Source organism: Macaca thibetana, chromosome 4 (genome assembly GCF_024542745.1).
Source record: "Macaca thibetana thibetana isolate TM-01 chromosome 4, ASM2454274v1, whole genome shotgun sequence".
Taxonomy (NCBI): domain Eukaryota; kingdom Metazoa; phylum Chordata; class Mammalia; order Primates; family Cercopithecidae; genus Macaca; species Macaca thibetana.
Window position 1 is genome coordinate 156,397,695 of NC_065581.1, and position 17,263 is coordinate 156,414,957.

A 17,263-nucleotide genomic window follows, 5' to 3' on the forward strand; every position below is an offset into this window, starting at 1 on the left:
CACATTTACAAAGCATTTCCAGTTTTCATCTCACTCATTCTCCCATTTCCTAGATTGCTGCTGTCAGTCAAGAGCCCTTCCTTAGCTCCAATCTCACATGGTGCTGGAACCTCCGTGCCAGTCCCCACAAGGAGGTCAGGCTGCCACTGCCTGCACATCTGACAAGAAGCAGCTCACCACCTGGCAAGGCCTCCTGCTTCCATTTTTACAGGTAAACTCTGCCTCCCTTTAGTTTCATCTGCTGGATTCGCTTTGGCCCTGCAGATACCCATATGGATTATGCACTTCCTCATCCTCCTCACCATTTATTTCTGTGCAAACCACCATCATGTCAGCCCATTAAGTGTTCTCCTTACAGGCCTTAAAACCACTGATATAGACTATGATTTCCCAACCATTTACGCTAGTTCCAGTTTGTCAATAACCTTATTAAGCGTATGCTTACAGAACCCAATGCTTACCTGGCCACGCATGCAAGCCCAACATGGTTCCTTGTCCTAGATTCTACACTTGTGTTGGGAGAGTCCATGGTTGTGCTAATTTCTTTGTCAATCCCCATTCATATTGAGACTTGAATCAATTAAAACTCCTAAATCTTCTCAAGTCCAAACCTGTGTATTCCCTTTCCCAAATCTTTTCAACAAGTAAACTAGTGTGCATCAAGAACAAATGCTGTCACTGGTGCAATTTTTGTTAAACCTAAATACAATTCTGTGCATTTACCTTAGACGTTTCATCTAAATGTTCCTACAAGTCTCAAGGTCTTCAAGAAAACTTATCTGTCATTTGTCATTAGCTACACTCTAACTTCATGGCATTCACCAATTTGATGGGTGAGCTTTTTATTTCTTTATTCCAGCCACTGGTACATTGCAATAAAACTTGTCTGTCTATACTAGGGGGGTGAACAGATGTGATCAAATCTGTTTTTACGGATTATAGACCTTGTTTGCTCAAAGTCACACGATGGACCTATGTACTGTGGAGCTGGCACTAGAACTCTGATCTCTTAAAAACCAGAGAGGAGATTTTCCCACAGTGCCACAGGCTGCTGCATGGAATGTTTGCCTCCCCTAGGCCTGGCCACACATGAGTGGACACTCATCATCCACCCAGCAGGTAGGGGCTTCACACCATTTTCAAGGTGAGCAACTGTATTTATTACCATGTGTTGGCTGACAGAGGGCTATAGCTAGTAACAAAATTATTCTTCACTCACATTCACTTCGACACATCAAGCATCTCTGTCCAAACCCAGCTAGATCCTTCCCCTGTACACCTGCCTGGCTCACCATGATGGGATGGACAGGGTCAAATCTGGGCACTAAGAGACTTGGGTCACAATGCTGGTTCCACTGTGTTAATTCTTTGACCTTGTTTGACAAAAGCCATTTAATTTCCCTGAGCCTCAGTTTCTCACCTTGTATTCATTGTCTCCTTTGATGCTCAAATCAATCCTGTAAGGTAGGAGCACACCACCCTACCTTACAGGACTGATTTCAGCATCAAAGGAGACAAGGAATACAAGAGTTTGTTGCTGTTGTTTGGCAAACTTTGCAAAGGTAGGTACGTTGTTATTATCAGATGGGTATGGAGAACTCTAAAGTGCGTCAGTACCACTTAAAATTCCTTTTAAAGCAGTTCATTGCATCCTAACCTATTTATTCATTTCTCTTTTTTTCTTAAAGTCCCAACAAAAACTGAATATGAAGACTGCATGCAGGGATAGCACTGAATACAAATTAACCATTCAATGTTCTGTAGTCCCTCTGGCAGGGAAATGATCCACCTATTAAAACACCCAGTCAGAGCTGGCACACACAGTGCTGATAACCCCAGCAGGCAATGACCTTGGCACCATTACAAGGGCAATATTTTCAAATGGATGAACTATTCCTGAACAAAGTGTCCAGTGTACTAGGAATAAACAGGCTTTTCATCAACCAAGGCTGTGTGTTTTCTGGTTCCAACAACCTTTCCCAGAGACAGTGCTGGAGAGGAGGGGGCACCAGGAAGCAGCACTTCTTCCAGAATCCTATGACTTCTTCCAGAATCCTATGACTGGACGGGCCTCCACACCTCCATCCTCTCCTCTGATGGTTTCATGATTGCTTTTCTGCACTTTTGCAAAAGAAGAACCCGATGCTGCCCTTGGTGACTCTAGTCAGACCTCAGCAGGTGGAGGATCAGCCCTCCCCGTGGTGTACAATGAAGTCCTGGAGCCTCATGAACAAGAATCTGTGATAGAGAATCACGTACAATGTCACCAGGTAACTGCAAGGCCAACTTTTGAGAAGATGGGCGAATCACCCAGGACAGTCCAAAACAGGTCACACAAGAGGCAGACAAGATCCTTGAGACAAACTTCACAAGGAAAGGAAGAAAAGACTCTGGATCCACCAGAATGGAAGCACAAGTGCAAAATACAACTGGAAAAACTTGCTTCTTCACTAAGCCAAGGAGGCTGTAGCTGGCCCTTTCAGCTGTTTGTTCTTTCATTCATTCTACAAATGTTTATTGAGCACCTACTGTGTACCCAACACTGTTCTATGTTCTGGAGACACAGAATAAACAAGACAAAGTCCCTGCCCACCTTACATTCTGGTGGGAGTAGACAAACAATAAAGTAACTGTCTAGGTAGTGATAAGTGCTGAGAGGCACAGGGAGTGTAGGGCATGAGCTGACATCAGGGAAGGCCCCTCTGTTAAGGTAAATTTGACCAGAGGTTTGAAGGCAGTGAGGGAGCAAGCGATGACTATCTGGGCCAGCATATTCCAGGCAAGAGCAGGATTCAAACAGCGAAGAAGAGGGTGTTACAGGAATGGACTGAGCCAAGGAGAGTCCAGAGAGATGAAGGCAGAGGGGCAACAGGGAGCCTGTGAGCCACCTTCAGCATTTTAATTCCAAGCGATCTGGGAAAATACTGGCAGAGGGGGAGGGTTGAAACAGAAAAGTGAGACAATCTGATTTTTGTGTATGAAGCTCATGCTGGGTGCTGGATTAAGACTATAAAGAAGGCAGAAAAGAAAGCGAGCAGCAAGACTGTGAGGAGGAGAGCAGGACAACTCAAGCAGGAGATGGTGGCAGCGGCTCAGACCATGACAGCAGCATAAGAATGAGCTGAGAGTCTGGATGTTGTTAGGGTAAGACCTGCAGAATTTAATAATAATAGGATATGGGAAGTGAGCGACACTCAAGGATTAGTCCACAGCTTCTTTTGCTGAAGCAACTGGAAGGATAGAGTTAATATTTAGTGAGAAGAGGAAGGTTATGGGTGAAGTAGGGTGAAAGGCATCAGGATTATGGTTTTGGGTATGGTTTGGGTAGCTATTAGACATCAAGTGGAGATGTCTAGTAGGTTGTGGATCAAGCAAGTCTTGGGTTCAGGCTAGAGATGTAAGCTTGGAAATAATCAGTGTAGAGAAGGTATTCAAAGCCAAGAGTGAGGTTGATATTAACAAAGGAGTGAGTACTGAGAGAGAAGAGATCCAAGGACTAAGTCCTGGGGCAATCTTACACAAAGAGGACTTAGCAAAGCATACTAAAGTGAATTAAAGAATTTTTTCTTAAAAAAACAGCCTAGAGAATATATAAAGAAAATTTTTCAAAAAGTAACCATTGATTGACTTTGCCAAATGCTGCTATTTGGTCAAAAGTGATAATAACTAAGAATTGACTATTGGATTTAGAAATTTGGAAGTCCCTGGTGACTTTATTGGGGCAGTCTTATTTCTCCAATGAATAACCCTGGAATCAATAACTTAGTACAATAAAAAGCTTATATTTCACTCATCTCACAGTCCAATCAAGTATTTGGCAGGTGGCCTTCTTGGTGATTTGGGTGCCAGGCTCTTTCCATCTTCAGTGCACACCTGCCATGGTTCCCTTGGAAAGGGAAGGAGTGGTCCATATAGAAGCACACCTGAGCTCTGGTGCTTCAGCCTGAAGCTGGCACGTTGACCCTACTGGAGTTCCCATGGCAAGAACTAGTCACACGGCCTCATTTAAAGGCAAAGTAACTGGGAAACATCATTTGGTTATGTGCCCTGGAAGAGGAAGTGGTTTGGTGACCATCTAGCCAGTTTCTCTCACAATGACCTTGGCGAGAGCACTTTTGGAGGAGGGTGAAAACCAAAGACTGATTGAAGGGAGTTCAAGAGAAAACAGGGAAGTAGAGAAATGGGGTGGTAGCTAAAGCAGGCTTGGGGTCTAGAGAGGTGTTTTGTTTCTGGTTTGTTTGTATGATATTGGAAACGATCCTGTAGAGAAGAGACAACTGGCCGGGCGCGGTGGCTCAAGCCTGTAATCCCAGCACTTTGGGAGGCCGAGACGGGCGGATCACGAGGTCAGGAGATCGAGACCATCCTGGCTAACACGGTGAAACCCCGTCTCTACTAAAAAAATACAAAAAACTAGCCGGGCGAGGTGGCGGGCGCCTGTAGTCCCAGCTACTCGGGAGGCTGAGGCAGGAGAATGGCGTAAACCCAGGAGGTGGAGCTTGCAATGAGCTGAGATCCGGCCACTGCACTCCAGCCTGGGCGACAGAGCGAGACTCCATCTCAAAAAAAAAAAAAAAAAAAAAAAAAAAAAGAGAAGAGACAACTGCTAGAGGGATGTCCTTGAGTAGGTGACACAGAAAGGGACCTAGCTCAGTGCCATGCATAAGAATGCCTTGGAGAGCTCATTGAAACAGATTCTGGGGCCCCACCTCAGACTTTTTTTTTTTTTTTTTTTTTTTTTTAACAGAGTCTTGCTCTGTTGCCCAAGCTGGAATGCAGTGGCACAATCTTGGCTCACTGCAACTTCCGCCTCCCAGATTCAAGTGATTCTCATGCCTCAGCCTCCCAAGCAGATGGGATTACAGGTGCATACCACCACGCCTGGTTAATCTCTGCATTTGTAGTAGAGATGGGGTTTCACATGTTTATCTCGAACTCCTGGCCTCAAATGATCCACCTGCCTTGGCCTCCCAAAGTGCTGCGATTACAGGCATGAGCCACTGAGCCTGGCCCTGCCCCAGACATTCTGATTCAGCAGGTCTGGACTAGGGGTGGACAAGCTGCATTTTCTGACCATCCCCCAGGTGATACTGATACAGTCAAGATTCAGGCCCACACTTTGAGAATTGCTGACAGGCGCTTGGGAAATTCATTCTTTGTCTAAGGCGGGAAGGCAGAGCAGGTAGGCACAGATGGAGGTGGGAGTGCGGGCAAGGGTGGGAAGATGGGAACTTGGCAGCCAGTTATTTTATTAGCTCAGTGAATTTGGAAGAAAGGTCACCAGGTGAGGGTGAGGATAGGGGAGGAAGTGTTGCAAGTTTGAGTGGGGGAAAAATATGAAATCACTGTCTTGGAGAGTGTGAGAATAAGTAGTGCAGGGAAATGAAATAGGAGTGTCAGCCAGACGCCAGGACCCACCTGCAGCTAGTGAGGCTGAACTTAGAGTGAGACCAGGCAGCTGCACACAGCCGGGCAGGTGCACACAGTGGGCAGACAGTAGGATTCAGCCAGGACTGTGGTCTTGCCAGGCAGGTACAACAAAGGAGAGGGGGTCAAGGGAGTTGACTGTGTATTGATGGGAGGGATGAAGACCCCAGATCACAGCATCTAAGTGGGTACAGAGGGCAGGGAAGACTTGCAAGTAGGAGCAAGGAACGGTGAAAAGATCGCAGATCAGTCCATTGTGGGTCGCAGTAAAGCTGAAGAATCACTGGAGAGGGAAGACTGAGTGGGACGGGTACTGTGTTAGGAGAGTGGGACCTTTGAAGTCAAGATGGTATAGACAGCGCAACTGGGAGTAACGACAGAGTCAAGGGAACGGCCATGGGGGTGAGTGGCCGCTATACCATAAAGGACAAGATTGGTGGAAAAGAGCAAGGAGAGGAACCGGGAGGCTGAGTATCGGAAGGATCATGTCTGTGGATAATGAAATTGCCAAGGATCATTATCAAGAGTATTATTAGAAAGAACGCTGAGAGCTGTTGTTTTCAAACCCTCCTTCCAGAACCTAGTGCTCTAAGGAGGGGAAGAAATTCTGAAATATCAGCTCTCAGCCCCCAAGCAAAAACGTCCCCAGAGTCTCCTTCAAGTGCTAATTGCAAAATAAACAGAAAGCCAGCAGGGGCTGCCTGGGAAGAAGTGGAAACAGCAGAGGAGCATCCCCTAGTTGGCCGGTGTTTGCCTCCGAAGAGCCCAGCTTTCCCAGTTGCTCTCCTTGCTTAATGTGAAGAATTAAGAGGTGGCGAGCGGCTGGGGGCCCTGAGGTGACTCATCGCAGCCAGCCAGCCCTCGGTACGTTTCTGCATGCATTTTATGTGGAATCCTAGGCTGCTGGTTGATGACATCTTAGATTTCATATTTAACTGCCATGCGTGTTCTAGTGCAGAAAAGACTAAATATAGACTTGGAATTGGGAAATCTAAAAGGAATAGCAGAGCAGCCTCAGTGGCCAGTGCTGGAGGGGGTGTGGGGAGCTAAGGACGTGGAAGTGTGGCCAAGAGGGCATTGTTTCTGTCCATTCCTGCCAAGGACCCTGCCCCGGGATGAGGGTGCCAGGAGAGAAAATACCAGCCCCAACGCACTATTGAAGATAAACAGCTTCCCTCTCTTCACTTACCAGAGTGGGGCTGCGGCTCCCCCGGTCCTCCCTGCATGGAAGCGGCAGTGGATTCTGCCCAGAGCTGTGGAGCCAGTTCCTCTCTGCCAGGTCAGACCTGGCCTTGAGACAGAGAGAGCGCCGGGCTCCCTGTTAGCCCCTCCCTTTACCCTCCAGGCCCAAGAAGCCCAACAGAAAAACCGGCCCCTTCCCCTAAGTCAGTCATGGCTGCAGATCAGCGTCTGAGGGGTGGGGCAGCGCGATGCTTGGACCACACATGAATCCCATCAGCAGCATATGTAGTGAGATTTAGAGACTGGAAGGATGGACAGGAGGGACTTACATCCAAAGTCGGCTGTGGTTATCTCTGGGTGATAGGATTATGATGACTTTTCCATTTTCTTATCCATATTTTCTAAATTTTCTATAATTCGTATGTATTACTAACATACATACAAAAACTCCTAATAAGCTTGTTTTGTTTTTTGTTTTTGTTTTTGAGACAGTGTCCTGTTCTGTCACCCAGGCTGAAGTGCAGTGGCGCGATCTTGGCTCACTGCAACCTCCCCCTCCTGAGTTTAAGCAATTCTGCCTCAGCCTCCTGAGTAGCTGTCGCTACAGGCGCCCGCCACCATATCTGGCTAATTTTTGTATTTTTAGTAGAGATGGGGTTTCACCATGTTGTCCAGGCTGGTTTCGAACTCCTGACCTCAGATGATCCACCTGCCTTGGCTTCCCAAAATGCTGGGATTGCAGGTGTGAGCCACTGTGCCCAGACTGTGTTGTTGTTTAGAAAACACTTAGCTGGATGGGTTAGCCTTGACAAGGGGCACACCAGCCTTAAAAGATCATTCAGTCAAATACCCAAAGACTCACCTAGCACACAGCTGGAACCGAAATTCAGCATAGGGCGCATAATACAGGCACCAAGGATTCGGGGTTAGCATCACCTGGCGGTCACATCCTCTTCACTTCCCAATTACAGATAGCTGGACCCCCAGTCCTGTGAAGACAGAACAAACAAGCATGGGAGACGGTGGGGTTCTCAAGGGAGAGGACCCTTCGCATCCCCTCCAGTCTATAATTCTCTCTCTCGCCTCCATGGTGTTGACTGCAGCATCTTGTGTGGTTTACGTGCCTTGTGAGCCAAGGCCAGTGTTACCTTGCTGCTGGCCAGTGTAACAAGGGGGACCTTGGGCCACCCAGCCTGAACTAGATTTCATTTTCCCCACCTGGTCTGGGTTGTCACATTCGGGTGCAGTACTGCAGATGCTGCATTAGCCTTGACATGAGGTTTGAAATCAGGTTCAAAGACCTGCAGTCTAATATAAACACAAAATGACCTCGGATAAGGGCAGGCCCTAGATAAAACTGTTAAAGAGGCCAGGTGCAGTGCCTCATGCCTTAATCCCAGCACTTTGGGAGGCAGAGGCTGGTGGATTGCTTGAGGTCAGGAGTTTAAGACCAGACTGCCCAACATGGTGAAACCCCATTTCTACTTTAATACAAAAAAATCAGCCGGGTGTGGTGGTGCATGCCTGTAGTTCCAGCTACTTGGGAGGCTGAAACAGGAGAATCCACTTGAACCCAGGAGGCAGAGATTGCAGGGATCGGAGATTGTGCCACTGCACTCCAGCCTGGGTGACAGAGCAAGACTCTGTCTCAAAAAAAAAAAAAAAAAAAAAGCAAACCTGTTAAAGAAATAAAACGTATCTTTGGACATCTCCCTAAAAAGGAGTGACTTCTTAGCAGGGCACCTCACTTTCTAGGGCTGCATGCAAGTACCCATCGTAGTACTTTCCCATCCCAGGTCCCTGTCCTTAGTGGTCTCTTCCTGGATGAGTGCCCTAATCTGAGAGACACATTCCCATGTGGCAGTAGCCACCTGTGTTCACACCAAGCTGCAAAATGAAACTGTATCTTAACCCAAGGCCTCTTTCTTGAAAGACATGGCCTTGGCCAGGCGCGGTGGCTCAAGCCTGTAATCCCAGCACTTTGGGAGGCCGAGATGGGCGGATCACAAGGTCAGGAGATCGAGACCATCCTGGCTAACATGGTGAAACCCCGTCTCTACTAAAAATACAAAAAACTAGCCAGGCGAGGTGGCGGGCGCCTGTAGTCCCAGCTACTCGGGAGGCTGAGCCAGGAGAATGGCGTAAACCCGGGAAGCGGAGCTTGCAGTGAGCTGAGATCCAGCCACTGCACTCCAGCCTGGGCGACAGAGCGAGACTCCATCTCAAAAAAAAAAAAAAAAAAAAAAAGCAAACCTGTTAAAGAAATAAAACGTATCTTTGGACATCTCCCTAAAAAGGAGTGACTTCTTAGCAGGGCACCTCACTTTCTAGGGCTGCATGCAAGTACCCATCGTAGTACTTTCCCATCCCAGGTCCCTGTCCTTAGTGGTCTCTTCCTGGATGAGTGCCCTAATCTGAGAGACACATTCCCATGTGGCAGTAGCCACCTGTGTTCACACCAAGCTGCAAAATGAAACTGTATCTTAACCCAAGGCCTCTTTCTTGAAAGACATGGCCTTGGCCAGGCGCGGTGGCTCAAGCCTGTAATCCCAGCACTTTGGGAGGCCGAGATGGGCGGATCACAAGGTCAGGAGATCGAGACCATCCTGGCTAACATGGTGAAACCCCGTCTCTACTAAAAATACAAAAAACTAGCCAGGCGAGGTGGCGGGCGCCTGTAGTCCCAGCTACTCGGGAGGCTGAGCCAGGAGAATGGCGTAAACCCGGGAAGCGGAGCTTGCAGTGAGCTGAGATCCAGCCACTGCACTCCAGCCTGGGCGACAGAGCGAGACTCCATCTCAAAAAAAAAAAAAAAAAAAAAAAAAAAGAAAGACATGGCCTTAACCCAATAAACAAAATGCCAATGGCAGAAATTTTAGGTTGACCTGTAGGATGATAGTAGGGAATTTTTAGGATAGAGTGAAGGGTTAGGAATCCACCTAAAATAATGACCCTTTACTGAAATATGTCTCCGTCAACAGGAACATTGACTCACTGGAAGATTAAGCTACCTTAAATCTTTGTGGAGCAACAAGGGATTTTTAAATGAAAAAAAAAAAAAAAAAGGGAGGAAAGAGAATATAAAAGGAAAAAAGAAAAGAACTAGTAGGATAGGGAACTGATTTTTTTTTAATTATTTTTTTATTTATATGGACATAGAATGTGAAATGAAAGGGGACTGTTTTTAAAACACACATCCACATTCTTTCATTCGCTTTTCTCCTTCATCCTATGCATGGGGCAGTATGATATGGTATTTAGCCTCCCTTGAAGATGAGCTTCAAGTCTTATATTTTAAATAGTATTTTCTAGAATAGCCATTGTCAAGCTGTGGACCAGGGAACCCTGGGGGTTTTGAACTCATCTTTTTTTCTTTTTTTTTTTTTCATTTTTTAAAAAGGCCTTTTAAAAAATATAGAGATGGGGGGTCTTCCTAAGTTGGCCAGGTTGGTCTTGAACTCCTGAGCTTAAGGGATCCTTCTGCCTCAGCCTCCCAAAGTGTTGGGATTAACCCATCTTAGGACATTCTTGATGTCAAAACTCTTTTTGTAATAATACACAATTTGCCTTTTTTACTCAATTGAGTTTTCCACAGGGCACATGATATGTCATGACATCAATGCATCAAAAAAGCTTCTATGGTCCCAAAAGTTTGGGAAATATTTTAGACTCTCTCAGAGAATGTATAATGTCTATTAGCATATTAAAGGCTCTGAGAAGTTCTGTAATATAAAACCTGTTTAACTTGGTTTAATGTAACTGCAAATTTATTTGGCTATAGCATTTATTTTTGTTTTTGTTAGTTTTTTCAACACCTGTTGCTATCATATTTTGGGAAATGCTCCTCCAGGGGTAAGATGTTAAGCCAGTATTCCTCTGACCGAGGAGTTTTATTAGAGAGCTCTCATCTGGACCTGATGTAAACAAGTCAAAGAATGGGTATTAGTGTATCGGTATAGTGGAGTGGTCAAGAACAGAGCCGGACTGCCTAGGATCAAATCCCAACTCTGCCACTTACTATCTGAGACTTTGGGCAAGTTATTCAACCTTTCTTTGCCTTACATTCTTCATGCATAACATGGGACGATTTTATGTATACATTAGAATGGTGTCCTGCATATAGTAAATGCTATTTAAGAATCAGATAGGTCAGGTGCGGTGGCTCACGCCTGCAATCCCAGCACTTTGGGAGGCCGAGGCAGGTGGATCACCTGAGGTCAGGAGATCAGGACCATCCTGGCTAATACGGTGAAACTCCATCCCTACTAAAAATACAAAAAATTAGCCAGGCGTGGTGGTGGGCACCTGTAGTCCCAGCTACTTGGGAAGCTGAGGCAGGAGAATGGCATGAACCCAGGAGGTGGAGCTTGCAGTGAGCCGAGATCATGCCACTGCACTCCAGCCTGGGCGACAGAGCGAGACTCCATCTAAAAAAAAAAAAAAAAAAAAAAAAAAATCAGCTTTAATCTATTACTAATCTATCATTGTGACAGGCATGCTTGTTTAGGATCAGGACTAAAAGCTGGGCCACTAACTAGCGATATAACCTGAGGCAGGTCTCCGACCTGCCATCGACGTCAGTTTGCCCATACTTTGAATTAGAAGGTAAGACAGGGCCGGGCATGGTGGCTCACATCTGTAATTCCAGCACTTTGGAAGGCTGAGGCAGGCAGATTACTTGAGGTTAGGAGTTTGAGAGCAGCCTGGCCAACATGGTGAAACCCTGTCTCTACTAAAAATACAAAAATTAGCTGGGCATGATGGTGGGCACCTATAGTCCCAGTTACTCAGGAGGCTGAGGCAGGAGAATCACTTAAACTTGGGAGGTGTAGGTTGCAGTGAGTCGAGATCATGCCACTGCTCTCCAGCCTCTGTCTCAAAAAAAAAAAAAAAAAAAGTGAGATGAGATAAGCTTGAAGCCCCTTAGTGCCAATATTCCCTGACTGCACAGGCTCCCTACAGAAGGCAGCACTAAACTGGGGCATGACAGGAGAAAACAGAGAGGGAGGGAGCAGGCAGCCTAGGAGCCTTCAGGTCCTGCACAGCATCAGCAAGAGATGAAGGGGTTCACAAAATGGGATGCTTAGCCTTTGGGAATGCAGTTTATTGGCTCCCGAGTTCAGCCTCCCACCAACCAGCTTCTCAAACTGCCCAGATGTGAAGGAGAAAAAAGGCGGGGTTAGATTTCCCCACCAACGCCATACCACCCCCCTCCATGGCACAAGTTAATCTGGCTGCTTGCAGTGAGGACCTGGCTACAGAGAAGATCGGGTTTTTCAAAAGGGCCACCTTTTGAGGACACTCTCACCTCCACCTCAGCCCCAGAGAAACCTTTTGGACACCTAATCTTGGTAAGACACGAGTGGCTGCCTTTAGAAAAATTCCTCCAGTGTGACTTCATCACAGTTGGGGATGAAGGGAATGCACGCAGGGAAAAAAACTGAACATATCTGTATAAGAGAGAGCTTTGAATTACTGGCAGCTGTGGGCCAAGGTAGAGGAGCCCAACATAAAGCTTATGAGGCTAAATCGGGAACATTTGAATGCTTGGTTTTGTGCTTTAAAAAGCAAGTAGCAGCTCAGCTGCCAGATGTTGGAGAACTTGGACATGTAGCTCGTGGGCTTTGGTATCAGCAACACTTTGGCAGGTGACCACACGTCAAAGAGAGATGATGACTTGCTTTCCTAAAACTGCTTCTAGGGAGGGAGCCTGGTGGCTTTCGTGTTTCACTTACACTGAAGCAGTTATATTTGGGAACACCAAAAAGCATCTCTTAACTCAGAGAAGATTGACTCTAGGGCTTGTCAGCAAAGGAAGAACTCCTGAGAACTGGCTTCATAAGAGCTCAGCTCCCTGTCACTCAAGCCTGTGAATAATCACTGAACTACTCTCTCTCTAATGCAGTATATCAGTTAGGAATTGCTTTCAGTCGCTAGCAATAGAGAACTGACTGTAGTGGTGTAAATGCATGAAGGTGTTTATTTTTGTCATGTCATGAGAAATGCAGACATGGGTAATTACTGGCATTGGTTTGGTGGCTTGAGAAAATCAGGGACAGGTATTTGTAATTTTTTTATTTTTATTTTTTGAGATGGAGTCTCACTCTGTCGCCAGGCTGGAGTGCAGTGGCACGATCTCAGCTCACTACAACCTCCGCCTCCCAAGTTCAAGCGATTCTCTTGCCTCAGCCTCCCAAGTAGCTGGGACTACAGGGGCACACCACCATGCCCAGCTAATTTTTGTATTTTTAGTAGAGACGGGGTTTCACCATGTTGGCCAGGATGGTCTCAATCTCTTGACCTCATGATCCACCTGCTTCGGCCTCCCAAAGTGTTGGGATTACAGGCGTGAGCCACTGCATCTGGTCCATGATTCTTTTAGTCTTTTCTTCACAGCCTCAATATGTCTGTTGCAGCTCCAGCCATCACATCCACATCTCAAACAACAGGAATCAGGAAGGATGGAATGGCAAACAAGGCTTTCCTAGAAGTCCCACCCAACAACTTCTGCTTTTATCTTCTGCAAGAGAACTCATCTTTTCACTGGATACGTGCTAACCAGGATAACACCGGGGATCTCTAAGAGAGAAGGTGGGGGTGGATATCGGGTAGGAAGCTAGCACTCTCTGCATGGGGCTTTCCAGAGAGATGTGTTTAGAAAAGAAGTTGCTGTATGAACTGGTCCTTCTGGGACAGCTTGTTATGTGAAAGAGCAGGTATCTGAGGGAGCCTCAGTTTACCCATGAAACTGACCTCTAGGTCTCTCTCACTATGAGAGGGGTGAACTGGCTTCGGTTCTATGAGTGCCCCTAGTTCCCAAGTCAACTTGATTAGGAAAGGAGAGGATCAGGAAATGGAAATCTCTGTAAAGCAGTGGATTCATTCCTTGATCAAAGGCATGGTGGTTTGCAGCAAGTATACAAATACGAATGTGTATGTTGACAGAGGAAGCACCCGGCTACTACTTGTCAATGTAGTGAGGCAGGGGATGGATCAAGAAAACATGCTTCTGAAATTTCAGAATCTTACAAATTAGAAGAGAGCAACACAAAACATGAAAACTAGAAAGTGAGCTGGGCGCGGCGGCTCACACCTATAATCCCAGCACTTTGGGAGGCCAAGACGGGTGGATAACGAGGTCAGGAGTTCGAGACCAGCCTGGCCAACATGGTGAAACCCTGTCTCTACTAAAAAAAAAATACAAAAATTAGCTGGGCATGGTGGCAGGTGCCTGTAATCCCAGCTGCTCGGGAGGCTGAGGCAGGAGAATCACTTGAAACCAGAAGGTGGAGGTTGTGGTGAGCCGAGATCACGCCAGTGCACTCCAGCCTGGGCAACAAGAGCAAAACTCTGTCTCAAAAAAAAAGAAAACTAGAAAGTTAGACAGGCTAAGTGGAAGTCAGCCCCTGGCACAGAGAAGGGGGCAGTCATTGCCACTAGGATGCTCCCAAAGGCTTTCAAGAGGAAGGGGAAGATGTGAGGCTTGCTGGATGACCAGGGGGATAACTGGGAGGCCGGGGACTGGTGGTATCTCCTAGCCACACAGTGGGGCTCCCTCAACTGGCAACAGAAGCAGCCGTTGACCTGAATTTCCAAGGACCACCATGGATTCCCAAACAAAATGTCATCCCAATGTTTCCAGCTCTCTATCCAGCCTTGTAAAACAAAGATGTGGAATTTAGCAAGATCCAACAAAAACTGTGGACGGGCACAATACATAAAAATACCATAGCCAAGAACCAAAACACTAACTTCTGTTACCAGAGGGGGAAAAGCTCTCACGGATGCATGGGCGGATGGGCTGAAGAAAAGGGGACATTTGTTCCTGGGCTTTCTTCAGATTTGGGAGCGAAAAAGGCTAGCAAGACAACAGCATTCTACAGAGAAGCTAAGTGGGGAGGTATAAGGGTGGCTGGTTTTTCCTTAAGTCTACACGTTTCCAACTGCTATTTTGTGCTTCCAGCCGTTACCATATGTTCACAGATTTTAAAGTCACAATAAACGTCAGGGTGAGCAGCTGTGGAATAATTCACACTTTTGTTCATTTTCCAGCGCCCCCCATCAGATCACATTGCTTAAATAATGCCCCACCCTCCCACCACCTGTACATCAAGGTCACCGTCCTCCTCCATTAACAGCAACGAGAGCACCCAGTTTTACTCTTGCGGGAAGTTGGCAAAATTGCAAACTTGACCGCTGAGCTTCAGATGGGTCATGAAATGTTTAGTCTCTAAACCTTGCTTTTCCAGGGGTTAGTTATTTAAAACATTTATTTTGCCTAATGGTATCTTTCAATCATGCAAATTACCACAAGTACACAAGAGCAAAGACGATCACATTCTGTGTCAGTGTTTTGTTTGCATTGTGAGAGGCTGATAATGTGGGAGGAAGTTTGTGTAGTGACTGTCTGGGTTCAAATCCTGGCTCTGTCACTTATTTGCTGTGTGAACTGACAAATGTAAACTGATTAGAATGGTGCCAGGAACAGATGCTATTATTATTCAGCAACCAGCCTGAATGTAATCATGTACTTGTTTACCTTTGTAGCTTCTTAAGGGCTAATCCTTAAGGGTTAAATCCTGCAGGGATCTGCTGTGTGTTTGCCCAGTTAAGTTCTGGGCAAGGAAAAGGCCTGGGTCTTCTGCGTGGCTCCCTTCACTCTTCCACCTGTACATCCCATAACCAGCATCTTCTATAGTGCAGGGGACAGGCCTACTGGTCCATGGTTAGTTGCTGGCCCACCTGTGAGAATGCAGGAAAGTCTGAAAGATGGCAGAACTGAGAGGCCTCAGTTTGGAGCTTTTCTTTTTACTTTTCTGCAAGGCTGGTAGGATTGCAACCTTACAGAACTGCAGTCTATCAGACGCATCCAATTGTTCATACATCTGCTCAAAAAGCAGCTTGCTCTTGGGGAAAGAGATGAGCAGGCCTGGCCCGACCCTTTGTGACACCAAAGAGGCTAGCACTGCTCTTGGGAATCCTGCCCAGTGGTCTGGCCTTGGGAGCTGCCAGCTACACAGAGAGAGTTGGATCCTCTCCATGTAATGAAATTGACTCAAAAAGAACAAAGTTGCTTTCAACACCTGCTCACCCTGGCGCAGCTCTGAAGGCCAAGAGGGGAATGGGTAATTGCAGACCACAGGCAATGACAGAAAAAGAAGGGGGAAAAATCAGCAGTTCAGCATCTTCCCCTTCATTTCATGGTGGGGGGGATCAATGCAGACCTCACCATGCCTGTCTCCAGAGAGCTGGAAACAGTGGAATGGCTCAAAGGGCAGCAGGAAAGAAAGGACAGAGGGATCTGGAAAAGCAGCCCCAGAATGGTCTCCTTTTTGTGTAAGCTAGCTTGGAATGGGTTTCTATGACTTGTACCCACTCTTATTTGCAATTCATTTTTTGAGAAAGGCAACATGGACACCTTGGTACAAGAAGAATAGCAGCCCGTTCACCATTTCAGAAAAGCTGCAAGGTGGCTGCAGGGCTCCTGGGGCACCACAGCCAGCCTAGTCCCATTCACCCACGGAGCCCTCCAGCCTACTTTTGCTCACTTTGTTTGGCTGCATTGCCCAGCGATGGCCAACCACCATGGAGTTCACATGATCAACCTCATGGAAGGCAGCAAAGATGGGGACACTAGGAAAAGAGGCTCTCAAAATTGAATCTTCCTCTTTCACTGACTGTTGTAATCACACCACTAGATGTTGCCAAATGTTTGTAGAAGTCTCTTCTCCTGGTACCTGCCCAGCTCACACCCACAGGGATGGACAAAGAATGGTCAAATTTATTCTATGTGACCCCTGTCCATATTCATGACTCACTGGACAACACGTGTCCACACCCAGCCCAGCTAAACCAACCGAATTAGGACCTGGCATAGACGTCTGGGCTCATGGCTTAAATTAAGGCTATGTAGTCACAGGAGCCATGGGGTATCCCTGCTTGGCCCTGCAAGCCAGAACAATGGAAGCCACTCTGGAGAGAGAGACAGAGATGAAAACAGATGGAAAAGCAGTGAGAAGCCACAGGAGCGAGCTGCCTGCATTCCCCGCTCTCCAGACCCTGGCTCTGGATCCAGCCTCACCTCCTGCCATAGTTTCTGAGAGGTATCCCAGTCTGCTTTCAACTCAGTGTCTTCCTTTTTGCTTACTTGATTGTGTTTCTATTACGTGCATCCAGAAGAGTTTCCACTGAGGCAGTGATTCACAGTTTACTGAATTCTTTCACATGTTGTCCTGTTTGGATTTTGCTTCGCACGCTAGTCCAGAGAGAAGGCAAGGGAGGCATCATCATCATCTGCATTTTATGGTCAAAGACGTCCAGGCAATGACTGCTCAAGGTCTCCTAGGCAGGGAGGCAGGTCTTTGACCCAGATGCAGCATCGTCTCCACTGCACCACACCCTCTTGACATTGGAGGTGCACTTCCAGGAAAAGGGACTCTGGCGCCAAGGTATAATTGAAAGAGATTTGCTGCATTCCTAAGCACAAGTGCATATTTCAAGGGGAAAATAGGAGCTTCAGTGTGATCATTCATGCCACAGACTTCATGAGGGTAACTCTGTAAACAAAGTGCATTGAGAAAGGGAAACCAGGCGTGGAAGTTGTGGTAGAGAATACTCCCCCTTAAAAAATATGTGAAGCTTATAATATCATATT

General features: G+C 46.7%; 2 protein-coding genes across 21 annotated transcripts in view; one reads left to right on the forward strand and one right to left on the reverse strand.

The window, feature by feature from the left end:
* ARMC2 (armadillo repeat containing 2) overlaps positions 1–6,782 on the reverse strand; it is a 219,665-nt gene extending 212,883 nt beyond the window's left edge. Inside the window, exon 1 of the mRNA XM_050789125.1 lies at positions 6,617–6,782. The gene's annotated coding sequence lies outside the window, so the exon portion shown is untranslated. The remainder of the gene's footprint in view (positions 1–6,616) is intronic.
* The window catches only part of SNX3 (sorting nexin 3), a 1,122,685-nt gene that overhangs the window by 578,542 nt on the left and 526,880 nt on the right, over positions 1–17,263 (forward strand). The gene's annotated exons all lie outside the window — the stretch shown is intronic.